This window comes from Nomascus leucogenys, chromosome 13 (assembly GCF_006542625.1).
Source record: "Nomascus leucogenys isolate Asia chromosome 13, Asia_NLE_v1, whole genome shotgun sequence".
Taxonomy (NCBI): Eukaryota; Metazoa; Chordata; class Mammalia; order Primates; family Hylobatidae; genus Nomascus; species Nomascus leucogenys.
Window position 1 is genome coordinate 59,953,847 of NC_044393.1, and position 16,393 is coordinate 59,970,239.

The window sequence follows — 16,393 nt, forward strand, 5'->3', positions numbered from 1 at the left end:
ATAAAAACTACCAGTATCAGTTGAAAATTTTTAACCAGCTCTAAAGTATTCCTAAAAATGAAAAATTTTTAACAATTGTGAAGACTAAAGATCGATGATACACATGTTGTAAAACATTCTATATTCTTAACGTTGTCAAGGAAATGGACTAAGAAAAGGCTATCTCACACAGTTTTCATAGCAACGTATAATGGTATAACGTTTTTCTCTATATTTCCATTTTAGGCCAATTTTTGGTACATCTTTAAGATACTAAAATGTTTGTGCCTTTTGACTTAGTTATTCTACTTGTAGAAATCCATTTGAAAAGTAAAATCAGAAATACAGACAAATTTATTCAGTACAAGGGGTGTTCAAACAAGGCTTTTTATAGCAAAAAAAAAATAATTTACCTAAATATTCAATAACACAGAATTGGTTCAATAAATTATGATACAACCAACTAGATGAAAGAGAAAAGCTTACAATAAAATATTATCTAATCCCACAATAAGAGGCTATTTTGGGGCAGAGACTGCTTTTTTCTTTTTTCTTTTATCCCTAAAAAGCTCAGGAAAACGCCTGGCCTAAAGAAGCTTCTCAGTAAGTGTTGGCTGAATGAAGGAATGAATATTATCACCTCCAAAGTTGCAGAGTTCAGAAACTGAGCTTGGCATACATACTGTTCTTTGAGGTGGTGTCCCTTTGAGACTATTTTTATTAGTTAGCAAGTTGTATATGTGCAGAATAATACATTTAAAAAAAACTAAACATAAATTGGTGCTACAGAAACTGAAACTATTCATTATCTAGGATGGTTTTTAATTTTCAAGATAATTTCAGTGTTGAATTACTTTACTTTAGATCAGTAAATCATTCATGCAAGGAAGCAATATTATGGCTATTAGAAGCCCACAGTAAGTTAATGACTGCTGTTTATTTTTAATTACTATTGGGAAGAAAGTTTTCAGCTTTTTAAAGAAAAGTGAAAAACAAGTTGAACACATTTTTCCATCACATACTCTGTAATATAAGTGTTCTTCAATTAAAATCAGTCAATTAGTTCCTGACATCACTACAGCTTTTATTATTAGATTGCCTCTAAGAACTAATATTCTACATGAAATGTTAATGACAAAGAGAATATCCTTTACTTAATTGCTGGCAAGGCATATTCTCCAAATCAGTCCAAACGTTTGTTCACCTTATTAAGCTGGGTATTTTGGATAAATGCTCAGAAAGGAAACAATTACCAATTTTGTCTCTTAAAATAACCATTCAAGAATTACAAAGGAAAACCAGCATAAAATCATTTCTGCAGTGACATGGTGAGTTTTAAATCAAGCATATTCCAGAAACCAGAAGAGTGATATGAAACCAAGGTTGAGTTTTAATGTCATATAAGCCAAGATACTTATATGATAGAAAGCAACAGCATCATAAAAGACCAGTGACAGTTACACGTTTCCTTGCACTGACCGTCTTATCTGAAAAATTTAAATATAGCCTTGATCCTATTATTTTCTAGCTGCTTACAGTGCTTTATTTTTCTTTTCTGAGCCTGCTAACACTTGATATACATTTATGGGTTTATTTTTTATGTCCCTCCACTAGAATGCAGCCTTTGGAACTTTGCCTTTTTTGTTCATAAGAGTATCCCCAGAGCCCAGAACAGACTACACAGAGTGTTCAATAAACATTTGTTAAATGAATGACCAAATGAATGAATAACTGAAGAATAAAAAATACTGCCATAAAGGCAGAATAATAGAGTGGAAAGTACATAGGTTCTGGAAACAGACTAAACCAGTTTTAATTTTGATACTATTACTCACGAGTAATCTTTTGCAAGTTACTTAGAGTTTCTACCTCTATTTGCCCATCTTTAAAATGGGACAGGACATACCCTAACTCAGCAGTCCACAACCTTTTTGGCAGTAGGGACTGATTTCATGGAAGACAATTTTTTTCATGGACCAGGATGGGTGGGGGAAGGTTTTGGCATGATTCAAGCACATTACATTTATTGTGTACTTTATTTCTATTATTATTACATTGTAATATATAATGAGTCAATTATACAACTCACTGTAATGTAGAATCAGTGGGAGTCCTGAGCTTGTTTTCCTGTAACTAGATGGTCCCCTCTGGGGGTGATGGGAGATAGTGACAGATCATCAGGTATAAGAGTGTCATAAGGAGCTTGCAACCTAGATCCCTCACATGTGCAGTTCACATAGGAACTTAGGGTTCATGCTCCTGTGAGACCTTAATGACACTACTGATTTGGCAGGAGGCGGGGCTCAGGCAGTAATGAGAGCAATGGGGAGTGGCTGTTAATACAGATGAAGCTTCCTTTGCTGCTCACCTCCTGCTGTGCCACCCAGTTCCTAATAGGCCACAGACCAGTACCAGTCCATGGCCCGGGGGTTAGGGACTCCTGCCCTAGCTGGGCTGAAATGAAGGTTAGTAGTTAGATGAAAATATAATGGAAAGATCGTACAGCATAGTCTCTGGAGCCAGCCTATCTTGGCTTTTGTATCTTACTTAACATTTTCAAGCTTACATGATCTGCACAAGTTGAGGAAACTCTGTGTCAGTTTCCTCAGTTACACAACTGGGCAAGTAACAATACCTAACTCAAAAAGTTATTCTATAGATAAAAGTGGCATATATTAAACACTTGATAAGTGGATTCTCTTGTAGTTGAGACTCTTTTTAAGTAAAGCACTGAATATAGTTCCGATGTATAGTTAGAACCCAATAAGTGGTAGTTATTATTGCTATTGTCTTCCTTTGTCCATTATTTTCTTTCATTTTATAAGTCAGAATGTGTTCAGCCTCTGCTATCTATTAGCATCAGTTTTTTAAAATTACCTGAACTACGCTTCAGTAATTTCCTCTCCCCACGGTTGAACTGTAACTATAGACTATTTTTAATGGTACAATCAATCCTTTTTTTCTTCTGCTCTTATGTCCTTCTGGGACACTCTAAAACTTACATGTAAAAACACTATTTGTGTTCTGCATATTCAAATATGCAGAAAGTAGTAGGTGAAAGTACAATCTATTTGTGTTTTTACCTACTAGTCTCTTGTATATTTGAATATTGCTATGCTAATACGGAGTGGTTTCCTAGATACCAGACAGATTCGAAAGAACACTTAGAGCTATAGAAGAACCCAGGTAAAATTCATGCTATATCCTAGTGCATATTCTGTTTCTTGGGTTTCAGTCTAACTTTTTAAAGAATAATCCAAAGTAGCTTTAAAAAATATGATGTTAAAATATTGGGCTGGTTCCTTTTAGGACTGCCAAAGAAATACAATACTCCTAATAGAATTTCTCTAGAGAAAGAATTTTAAATAGCTTTGTGCTCCTGAATTCACATAAAAGAAAGACAAGATAATCTTTTCGGTGATTTAACAGTTAAGTGAGGTGTCAGCCTACAAGGTTGTATGTATCTATGACTTGCAAATAATTTTGGTTTTGACAGTCAAAAATGAGCTCTGTATGGTATTCTAACTACCTGTCTAAAAGAAAAGGCATTTTTAGTACTACCTTTACCAAGACAAGTTACCTGGGTCTTATAAATGGAATAAGGAATCACTGCCTCCAATTTGATTTGACCTTGAAAACAATGTTTTTAAGTCTCTGAATCTTTTGAGTGTCATAGGGTGAATACAAAAGTATTGTCTAGGTAATTCTTGTTACCACAAGAAAGGAAGAATTTCTTATTAGAAGTATTTCCCAAATACACGCGTGCACGCACACACACACACACACACACTCTTAAGTAGGTCATTTATTTATATTAATAATTCATTATTGATTTAAGGTATTCTTGTTTCTTTATTTTTCAAATTATTCTCTTAGTTTTTCTCATTTTCCAAAGTAGTGGTTGCCCTGAGGATGTTTACTGCTCCCTGGATACTAGATCCATGGTTTTCATTGTCTTGAAGGACCAGAAGTCAGGGGCTCTGGACCCAGAAAGATCAGCAGTTAGAACTAGGTCTCTTTATCATTGTTAACAGATAGAACCAGAAAAAAAAAACCTACCATCAGGAAAGAAAAATAAAAAGAACACTTGCCTATGTAGTGTTGGCCTCTGAAAGAGAAAAAAACTCTCTCTTGAGAATCTACCTTCTGCTCTCAGGTGAAACTAAGGTTCAAATTCACACTACTTGGGTAGTCTGACAAAGTTAAGAATCAACTTTAATTGGCCCCAGGCATCTGGCAGAGAATAATCCCTCAAATGTGGTTTTCAGGTTTTCTATAGATAAATCCCAGCTGACAGGAACCCACAATCCAGAATTACAAATCTCATTTGGAAAAACCCACCTTAGTGAGTCAGGACAAACAATAAGTAGCAAAATTAGACTCCTGCAAACTTCAAATACTGGATTTATGAATATACATGCTATATTTAAATATTTTTAAAAGTATAAAGGGAATTAAATACATGAGTAAGGAAGAATATAATATTTTAAAGATAGACACTTGAAAAACAACCAAATAGAAATTCTAAAAATTAAAATATGTAACTAAGTAAGTTGGTTAAAAAGCAAATTACTATGAGTTAAAGAAAGAAGTAATGAACTGGAGTAGAATTCAATACAGAGAGCTAAAGCAATGGAAAATATTAGAGACATTAGAAAGATATGGGAAGCATTGTAAGAAAATGTAACATCAGCATAATCAAAGTTCCAAAGAAAGAGAATAAAAAGAAACAAGAAAGAGATAATATTTGAAGAGAAACTGGTAGAGGATTTTCCAGAATTGATGAATGAATAAATGTGCTGGGCCTCAGAGATTGATAGCCCAAAATACAGCACTTTGATGTGCTAAACTGAAGAAGCCTCAAGGTCTCTCTGACCTCCCTCCACCTCCTGTTTGCCAACCCATTGTCTCTCCTAAATAAAGCTCATGATGAAGCTGTTCCCTGACGTTCCCTTATCTCCCTGAAGTCCAGACTGGCTCAGAAGAAAATGGTTACCTCTGGTCCGTTCCCCGAATTTTCATTAATTGAACTCATATTGCAGGAAGAAAGTCTGAAGTCTCAACATACCTGAACAGGCTTTGGTCACAAACCATCATCTGCTTTATGGGTCCAACTTGTCTCAGGCCATTGTATGTTCAACCCCATTGAATTCCCATAAAAATCATTTATTACCACCCTACAATTATCCACACTTCCCCATCTCCCTTCCCCCTAAAAAGAAGGGTATAAAATGATCTGTACTCGGTTGCGTGGTGTACTCGCTCTGTGACCCAACCCTCCACTGCACTTTGTATGCCTTTGCTCCTATTAATCTGCCTTTTGTCAGTTACTTTTCAGTCAATTTTCAAAGGGCTAAGGGGAAGTTTTCCTTTGACCGCTACAAATGCAGTTTCTGGAATCAGTGCAAATAACAAGTAAAAATCAAACTATCATACATTGTAATGAAACAGCAGAACGCTGAAGTCTCACTACTCCCAACCTCAAATTCTGAAAAGCTTCCAGAAAAAAAACATGGACTACCTTAAAAAAAAAAAAAGAAAAGAAAAAAAAAGAAAATTAAATTGACAGTAGAGTTCCCTTATTGGGGCATAATTTACATGAAATAGAATTCAGCAATCTTAAGTACACAATTCAATGAATTTAAAAATCAACAGTCACATAATCCCTATCTACATCAAGATATGAAACACTTGAGTTACCCAAAAAAGTTTCTTCATGTCTCTCTGTGAGCAAATCTGCCCCACTCTCATCCTTGGCTTCAGGCAGTCACTGTTATGCCGCTTTCTGTCACTACAGTTTTGCCTTTTCTAGAATTTTACATACAGGCATACCTTGAAGATATTGTCAGTTCAGACCATCTCAATAAATAAATAAATAAAGCAATATTGCAACAAAGAAAGTCACACAACTTTTTTGGTTTCCTAGTGCTTACAAAAATTATGTTTACATTATACTGTAGTTTATTAAGTGTGCAATAACATTATGTCTAAAAATACATACCTTAATTTAAAAATACTTTATTGCTAAAAAATGTTCACAGACACATAAAACGAGCATATTCTTTTGGGAAAATGGTGCCAATCGACTTCCTGGATGCGAGGTTGCCACAAACCTCACATTTATAAAAAACGTAATATCTACAAAGTACAATTAAGGGAAGCACAATAAAACAAGGTATAACTGTAAATGACTGTAAAAAAACATACAATATGCATTCTTTTATTTCTGGCTTCTTACTTTAGTCTAATGCTTTTGAGATCAATTCACATTGTTCAAACAAAAGTAGTTTGTTACTTTTTTAAAAAAATAGTATACTATTATATGAATGTACCAGAATTTATCAATCAGTAGTTCATGAACACTTTAGCTGTTTCTAATTTTTGACTTTTTACACAAATAATTTCAAATTTTATTTAAGATTCAGGGGGTATGTGTACAGGTTTTTTACATGAGTATATTACATGATGCTGAGGTTTGAGATGTGAGTGATCCCATTACCCAGATAGTGAGCACGGTACCCCAAATTCTTGAATATGAACACTAAAGCAGCTATGAACATTTCAGTGTAAGTATGACACATTTTCATTTCTCTTCCATAAATACATGGTTGGCTCACATGGTAAGTGAATGTTTAAACTATCAAACTGTGGCCAAATACCCTATTTTTAAAAGGAAAAAATGATTTTTTTTTTCTTTTTCTTTCCCCCCACCTCCTACTTAGTTCTTAATGAAAGCAAATATAGCCTTTACCTTCTCTCCACCAGGCATGGCAAGCTTATCTATGAGTTTACTTAGAAGTCCCAGAGACCCTACCTTGAAGCAAACCAAGTGCCTCCAGAACTCTCTTCCACCAGGAGGTAGCCTCAATTTACAACCTGCCTATGCCCACATTGGAGCCAACCAGACCACCTGACAGGTAAGACATCTGAAGACCCCGTACCTCCTCACCCTCTCCCCTACATGTCGTTCATGCCAAGCCCCCTTTAAAAGCCCCTGCCTTCTTGTCCTGAAGACTGAAGTGGTACCCTCAAGGCAGGAGCCTGTAATACCTCCCCTCAGGTACCACAGGAGTAAAGTTACTTTCTATCAGATCTCACTATTGTTAATTAGATACTGCAAGGGGTGAGGGATGGGACCTGCGTTTGGTTACAGAACTGGTTTCCAAAGCAGTGGGACTAGCAATGTATAAGAGTTTCAGTTGTTCCACATCTCACCAGCACTTGATATTATCATTCTTTCCATTTTAGCCATTTTAGGGGCATAGAATGGTTTTAATTTGCATTTTCCTAATGACTAATGATTTGAGCATCTTTTCATGTTATCTGTCATTTGTACATCTTCTTTGGTGAATTATCTATTCAACTTTTAAAAATTAAATTCAGCGATCTGTCTTATTACTGAGTTGTAAGAATTCTTTATATAATCTGTATATAAATTTTGTATTAGATATGTTTTGTAAATATTTTCTCCTAATCTGTATGCTTTTAAATTTTTCTTAAGTTTTTTCTACAAAGAATATACATTTTTAATTCTGATGAAGTCTATTTAAAACATTTTTCTTTTAAAGTACATGTTTTTCATAAGAAATTATAGCTTAACTCAAAAATCATAAGGATTTTTGTCCTGTGTTTTCTTCTTCTGGTTTTATACTTTTAGGCTATTTATAATAATTTTTATGCAGTCTGAGGTATGGTTCAAATTTCAATTTTTTACATATGGTTATCCAGTTTTTCCAGTACCATTTTTTGAAAAAAGTATTCTTTCTCCCTTGACTTACCCTTGGCAACTTTGTTAAAATTAATTTACCCTATGTATCAGTCCATTTTCACGCTGCTGATAAAGACACACCCAAGACTGGGCAATTTACAAAAGGAAGAGGTTTATTGGACTTACAGTTCCACGTGGCTCGGGAGGCCTCACAAACATGGATGAAGGTGAACGGCACGTCTCACATGGCGGCAGACAAGAGAAGAGAGCTTTTGCAGGGAAACTCCCATTTTTAAAAACCATCAGATCTCATGAGACTCATTCACTGTCACGAGAACAGCACAGGAAAGATCTGCCCCCATAATTCAATGACTTTCCACTGGGTTCCTCCCGTGACACGTGGGAATTGTAGGAGCTGCAATTCAAGATGAGATCTGGGTGGGAACACAGCCAGACCATATCACCCTATATGGATGAGTCTTTTTCTGGACTCTATTTTGTTCCATTGATGTTTACACCAATATCATACTGCCATGATAATTGTGGCTTTATAGGTCTTCAAATCAGGTGCAATTGAGTCCCCCAATTTTGTTATACTCCTTTCCAAACCCCTTTGGCTATTCTAAGTCCTCTGCATTTCCAAACAGATTTTAGAATCCCCTGTCCATGTCTATGCAAAGGAGCCTGCTGGGAGTTTGATTGGGATTGCACTGAATCTATAGAGCAATTTAGGTAGAAATGACATTTAACAACATTGAGTGTTCTGATTAATGAACATAACATATCTTTCCAATTTTAAATGTCTTTGAAAATGTTTCTGTTCTGTTGTGAGATTGATAGCATAACAGTCTTGCACATACTTTCTTAAATTAATATCTAAGTATTTACTGTTTTAATGTTATTTTAAAAGATATTTTAAAATTGTAACTCCCAGTTTTTCATTGTACTCCATAGGAATGCAGTTGACTTTTCTCTATTGGTCTTGTATCCTGCAGCCTTGCTAAACTTTCTTATTCTAGTTTTATTTTGTAGAGTTCTCAGAATTTTATGCAAACACAATCATGTTTTGCTGGGACTATAGGTGTGTCCCACCATGCCCCCGCTAATTAAAAAAAATTTTTTTAGAGATGGGTTCTTGCTATGTTGCCCAGGCTACTCTTGAACTCCTAGCCTCAAACTATCCTCCCACCTCAGCCTCCTGATTAGATGAGATTTGTGCGCAAAAGTAATTATGGTTTTTGACATTTTAAAAAGTAATGACGAAAACCACAATTACTTTTGCGCCAACCTAGTAAAACAGTAAAAATACTATTGTAATTATAACATAATTACAGACATTATATAAGTTGACTGAATATAGAAAAGATAACTCCACACTGTAAAGAAAATATATTTAAAATTAGTTTTCACTAAAATGATGATAGATTGCATAAAATGTGAAAGGTGTAAATGTAGGGAGACCCCTTGAAACTATTGCTATGGAATAAAAGATGAAATGCTCCTGATTACTGTAAATACAAAGTTGCATGCAGGATTGTGTAAAGACAATGCCAGGTTGGACTGCCAGAACGAGCCAACAGCGCGTGATGTGCTTCCCCCTGCAGAGAGCCTATGAATGGACATGCAGTCAGGGAGGTTTCACATCACCAAGATTCTTATCCCAGAAAAGCAGATGTTCATAGCTCTGGGAATGGAATGTGACCCTTGTGGATAGCCTATAAATGGATGCATGGGGGGCGCCTGTCCATATGGATAAGATAGGGCTATAAACGCCCTCATCTTGCCGCGGCTCTTCTAGGCCTCTTTAGGGTTAAAGCATACTCCCTTCTGAGAATTCCTGGTCTAACCAGTTGTCTAGCTTCATGTCCTGTTTCCATGGATTGTCTGTAACCAGCTTTTGTTGCAATTGTTACTGCTGATTAGTATCTTGCTAATTATAGATTATGGAAAGACTGTGTTTCTGTTCTAAGGCTCTGTTAGAAATTACTGATGCACACACTATATTGTAAATTCTTATCTCTGTATACTGTACTTCTACATACAAATGTACTGTACTTCTACATACAAATGTTATGTTAAAGAATTACTTCATCCCCATGTGACCATCTCACCTCATAATCAAATGACCCTAAAGCCCTCACTAACCTACCCCCGCCCTCACTAAACTTAATAATAAATGCTGGTATATCCAGTGCATTGTTGGCACCACGGGACCAGAAGGCGGTGACCCCCCTGGACCCAGCTTTCACTATCTTGTGTGTGTCTATTATTTCTCAACCTGCCGATCCGCCTAAGAGCAAAGAGAGAGCCCCGTTGCATTGCAGGCTGCTGGCCAGATTCCGCAATATGTAAATACCATAATTAGTTTACCTATTGTTAAATTGGACTTTATCATAGATACAAATAGTGAATCATATCATTATTCTATGGATGACTTCTGGCAAACCAATTTAAATAAAATAGTGAACTTGTAAAGTATAATTTTATTTTTCAAAAAAATCAATATTTAATATAACTGGTATTGTTGCATTTGTTTAGAAAATCTTCTCTCAAAATAATTTCCTGGGTGTTTGCATCATCATCATTTAGTTTGTAGGTCTTTTCCATATGCTAGTATGCTAGTTATATAGGGAAAAATACATTTCAGTGTATTCTGCTTTTGTTTTTTTTAGAGACAAGGTCTCGCTTTGTTACCCAGGCTAGAGTGCAGTGGCATGACCATAGCTCACTGCAGCTGTAGTCTCAAATTCCTGGGCTCACATAATTTTCCCACCTCAGCCTCCCAAGTTGTGAGGACTGCAGGCATGTGCCAGCACGCCTTACTTTTATTTTTTATTTTTTTGTATTGACAGGGTCTCACTATGTTACCAAGGCTGGCATCCAACTCCTGGCTTCAAGTGATCCTCTTGCCAGTTTTAATAAAGAATCTGGAAGCTACATGAATGAAGTAGGATTGGGGAAAGCCTTTTTAAGTAAGATAAAAAGCAAAAGGTATGCTGTCAAATAACATACAAAAATACCTGAGTATTTTGAAATTAAAAACTTTTGAAAGACAAAATGTACCATAAATCCAGAAGTCAACAGATTAACAGTATCTCTGGGGAGAAAATGTTGTACAGATGTTGCATATATAATGAAATTATTTTTAAAAAAGACAAACAATCCAATTGAAAATGGATAAAAGATACAAATAGGCAAGTGACAGATGAGACAGGAAAAACTGCTTAAATTCACTAGTAGTCAAGAAAATACAAATTAGACTAAACATGACTTTATAGCCAACAGCTGAAACACATTGCTGGCATAGGTATAGGAAACATGTACACTCATGTTGATGGTAGAAATAGGAAGAGTTATAATCTTTTTGGAAGCAATCTGGCAGCATCAATAACATTTTAAAAATTCATTTGCCTTATGATCTAGCAATTCTACTCCTGGGGTAGTGCCATAACGTAACTATGTAAGGACACAGGTACAATAATGTTTCTCATAACACTGTTCAGAGTGGCAAAAAATCTGGATGCAAAGATAATACTTAAAACAGGATGGTTTAATAAATGATGATACATCCATACCATGGAATGCTATATAACCCATAAAAAGAACAAATTAGAGCCATCAATTAACTTCAGAGATTTTTCAAAAATTATCAAATAGAAAAGCAGAAAAGCACATGATATGATTTATATAAATGCAATATATAAAGATTTAAAGAACAATAATTGTGTCATAGCAGTGAAATAAGCAGAAATTTAAAAAGAAGAAAACAAACACTAATTTATAAAAGCTAGGAGTATTAATTAAGGGCAGTATGTCCAGGAATCCTCCCATTTGGTTTTTCCCTCGGAGACTGAATGCATCAGTAAATAAATGTTAGAGGGCAAGAACAGAGGATGAATCAAGTTCATGGAAATATCCTTTATTTTGCCGTTGCTAAGGGCCCTCAACTGGCTGCTCACTACGCTAAGCTAAGGATTTCTCAAATGCTGGTTCTAACAGGATGCCTGTTAAAATAATCACTTTTGTTTAAGTAATATACTAAAATGTCTTCATACTTAGAAGTCTAAAAAGTTTGCTTTTTATTGCACAGATTGGGGAGGCAAAAGAAAACACAAAAACAAAAACAAAACCCAAAAGCCAGAACAAATAAAACACATTCTCTACTTCCCTAGAGACTGCTCCCCATCTGTGAGTAAAATTACGAGTGAAAGATTTAAGAGTTGGGGCACATACTGATGGGCTGAGTCTACAATGGCTCTTCCTGTCATATAATTCATAAAGAATCAAAAGGTACTCTCCAGCTAGAAAATCAGCTCTTTTTCCTGAGTTTTTTTGTTGTTGTTTTTTGTTTTAATAAAGAACTTAGCAATCATTCTACACAGTCATTACAATAAAGTTTGTTATCCTCTTCTAGGTGGGAAGCTCAGGAAACCTGCCTTTGCGCTCCTATTTCAGTTAATAATGTTTTTAACTTTTTAGGCCTTCGGAGCCACAAAGACAACTCTTTAATCAAGACATATGAACTGACTGATTTGCTTTCTTTTCCTTTGATCTTTATAGAGCTTGTAATTTTATTTTTTAATAATTTCTCTGTTAACTCAACTCATTATTTATTGCCTGCAATGATTATGAAACTATTTGATATTCAAAGTATAGAATGATACAGTATCTTTTGAATGAACTTTGCATTTGGCTTTTTAACCCCTTTTTATGTTTTAACTATCTACTAATAACATTTCTATATACAAATACATTACAAGAACCCATTAGAATGTGGTTAAATTTGAATTGGAATCCTTCGTTTTACGTGACCAATGGTGCAAAATAATAGAGCTACCTTATCAAAGTCAGCAAAGATTAGTTTGCTATTATCATGTATTTTTCTAACTGAATATTCCTTTATATGAATTATTCCAACAGTTTCATATGAATAATAGTACTACAGAAAGAGACTACAATGACTTCTTAAAAGAATTGCCATACTACATTCCATATTTGACAGCTATAGATTATTCTTCATTAAATATAAATAATAATAAAATAAGTTTTACAGAGTATCAAATAAGGAATTCTTGCTAATTCAAGCCCAAATTGCTTCAGCCCACATGAACCTATATTACAAACCCATATTATAATACCCAGACTACCAGCATTCATATGAATGTAGGGCAGTGAGTTGTTTAGAGTCAGATCTATTTTTCTTTCTCAATACAGGGCATTTTTGTTTTACTAGTACAAGGTGGGTGGTGGGGTGCTAACCTATGAATTCTCTGGGCTACAAAGCATGAAAGGAGTTATGGATCAGAGCACCTGTATGTTTGCTATTAAACATAAAGCTCACATAAAATGTTCTAGGCTATTTTGTGCCTTGTAGAACTTTGAATTTTTTTGTATATCTTTGTATGTCTTTGAATATTTGCTATCAATCACCTAAGCCACAATAATTGGAGAACAAAGTTCTCAACGTCCAAGAAATATGCTTGATTATAAGCCTGACTTTTTCTTTATGAAAGAGAAAAATCAGGGAATGTTCCATTCAGATAGGAAGAGCAGGAAATCATTTTTAAACTTCAAATGTAACCCCAAATAATAATAAACAGCATAAAATTGACTTCTATCTCCACTGGGTTGGTATGGTATATGTCTGACCCATAAGAAATTGGATTCAAGAGGATAAAGTGAATCTTTAAAAGATGTAATTTCTCATATTGTTGTGAAGATCTCAATTGAAGAGTAAATCCTCCATAAATACAACCCCTTGACACCCTGCCACGTAGGCCAATTGTTGTCCTCTAAATGTAAATTGTTAAATGATCTAAATCACTTCATGAAACTTTAAAGCCAGATAGAAAACCATAGCAAAAAAGGCAAAAATATCCAGGATTCAATTTACTTATATCCAAAGAACAACAATCTCTCTCCTTTCCTCCTTAGCGTCCATGCTGGTACAAGCCACCATCATCTCCTTCCTGGACTCTTGCAGTCACCTCCTCACTAGTTTTCATGTCTCTCTTCTCCTCCATCTTTAGTCATTCTCCACACAACAGATCCAACCACGTCATCCTTCTGCCCTACTGAACATTTTCCAGTGGATTCCCATCACAGTTAAAATAAAATATAAACTTCTTACTTTGGCTTACAAGCCCTGTATCTGAGATTCCCAACCTTAACATTATGAACATTTTGAGCCAAACAATAGTTAGGAGGTGCTTCTGTCCATTTTAGGATGTTTAGTAGTATCGCTGGCTTCCAGAAACTAGAGCTGGTAGCATCCATTTTGCTATTGTGATAACTAAAAATGTCTCCAAACATTGCCAAATGTCCAGAGGGTGGGTCGGGGTGGTGGGGGGCAGTATGTGTGGATTGTTCCTTCTGGGAATTACTGTCTTATACCATCTGGCCATGGCTACACTTTTGACCTCATCGCCTCTTGCTCACTCCACTGAAACCACACTGGCCTTTTCAATGTTCCTCCAAACATACCAAGGGCCCTTCTAACTGTGGCTGTTGCTTCACTTGCTGTTCTCTGCTTGGAATGTTCTTTGTTCAGACTTATTTTCTAACCTAATTTATGTTCTATATTCCTATTTAAATGTCTTCTCTCTATTTAAAATAGCTCCTCCTGTCACACTCTACTCTTCAGCATACTTTGCTTCATAGTACTTAACTACTCCTGGGTTTATAATCTATCCACTGTTTACCTAAGTTTTTTGTCTGTCTTCCTCACTTAACTGCAAATTCCATGAAGGTAGAGATTTTAGCACTGCCTTCCTGATTCATAAAACTGTGCCTGTCTGTATTTTCAATACATACTCAATAAATATATACTGACTAAATGGATATTCATCGAATGAGTATGGATTCTGGTAGTAGTCCTCTAGAATACCATAAACAATTTAGGGTTGCTATTTCCCTCATTTTGGTAACAGCATCATATACTATCTTAAATTGAAAAGGATTTCAGATATCTTCAGGTAACATAGTCATCTTACAGATAAAAAATTTGAGGCTTGGAGAGGTTAGTTTGTCAACAGTACTAGACTTGCTTTGTGAAAATTGAGTCTAAAAACCAAACCGATGACTAACACATTTCAGGACTTCTTTTTATATTCTCCCTTGTGGACATTTTACCCATACTGGTGGAAGCTTCATTTACAATTACATAAGTGGAATTCAATCTGGATACAGATATTGCATATAAGTAATATTATTTAAGAAGGCTATTTGTTGCTATCCTGATTAAGTGAAGACTATTTTGTCTTGCATTATTTAGTAGGAAATTCAATCAGTAACATACCAGATTATTTTTTAAAAAATGATGGCTTAGATTCTGATTACAAACTAAAATATCTCAAAGATTTTTTAGATATATCTGAAGTAGACATAAAGTACAGATATTTGGCAGAATTAGATATATGGCAGAAGTACTATCTGAATGGATTCATTTTACAGACTTTATAGACTGCTTTGCATCAAACCTATAAGACTATATGAAAGATAAACATTATTGAAAGATATAGTATTTGGATTTGCCACAAGTTATGGTAATTTTAACATGATTAGTAAGGTACAATTCTATCAACTCAACTCAGTCTACATTCATAAAAAAAGATATCTAAAATGTACATGATTTTGGAGGATTAAGGGGGATTAAAATTTTAAGTATGACAAAGCTTCTGACCTCAAAAACCTTATGTTTAAGAAATAAGTATAGAAAAATCACCACAAAGCAAAATGTGATAAATGGTAGATTCAAAATATAATGATGATATTAACAGCCTACTACCTATTAATTAATTATAGAAAAAATAATGTAATAAGTGGCAGTAAATTAGGTTTTGTGAAACAAACAAGAAAAAACAGTAATTAAACCCAGATACCTAAAAGCCTGTACACTTAACTAATGGTCCACACTCCTTTAAAAAAAAAGATTAATTCTGATTGGGCTGATCCTGATCTGGAAAATTAGAAAAATAAAATATAAATATGTCATGAATGATACATATATATATATTTTGTTACTATATATATAGTATATATATATCTCAAAATATATCAAATTTGATATATAAATATCTATATATATATTTTGATACTATATATATATATATAGTATCAAGGGTTCATGTTGGAAAAACCCTGAGTTCTTTGGTTTGTCTGAAATGTGGTTTAATGGAAACCACCAAATGTAGGTTGTAGGTTGGAGATGGACTGTAGAGAGACTTTAATATCAATCTAAAGAGTATAGACTCTATTTTGTAGGCAATGGGGAACATCTGAAGGGTGTTAATAAAAAAAGTGACAAGATTATACTTAATTATCCTCCTGACACTAGTAGCCTGAGGGCCAAATGGATTCAGCTGAACAGCCAGCGACCAGTGAAAGCCATTCTTCAATAAATTTAATACAATTAGGTTCCCCCAGAGTGGTGCCCTTGCTTGCCACACACACCAGGCTAACACTGATTACAGGGACAATATTTGAGTATACGTGGTATGTGGCCGTGTATTTCTTTTGGGTAAATTTTATTGTGGTAAAAGCACTTATCATGAGATATACTCTCTCAACAGATTTTTAAGTGTAGGATACATTATTGTTGAGTATAGGTACAATGTTATATGTCAGATTTCTGAATTTCTAGATCTTATTCATCTTGCTTATCTGAAACTTTATGCCAGCAGATTAGTAACTCTTCATTTTCCCCCC

At 34.8% G+C, this 16,393-nt stretch overlaps 1 protein-coding gene across 4 annotated transcripts in view; it reads right to left on the reverse strand.

Annotated features, from left to right (window-relative positions):
* Positions 1-16,393, reverse strand: part of IMMP2L (inner mitochondrial membrane peptidase subunit 2) — an 894,195-nt gene that overhangs the window by 220,783 nt on the left and 657,019 nt on the right. The window lies entirely within an intron of this gene.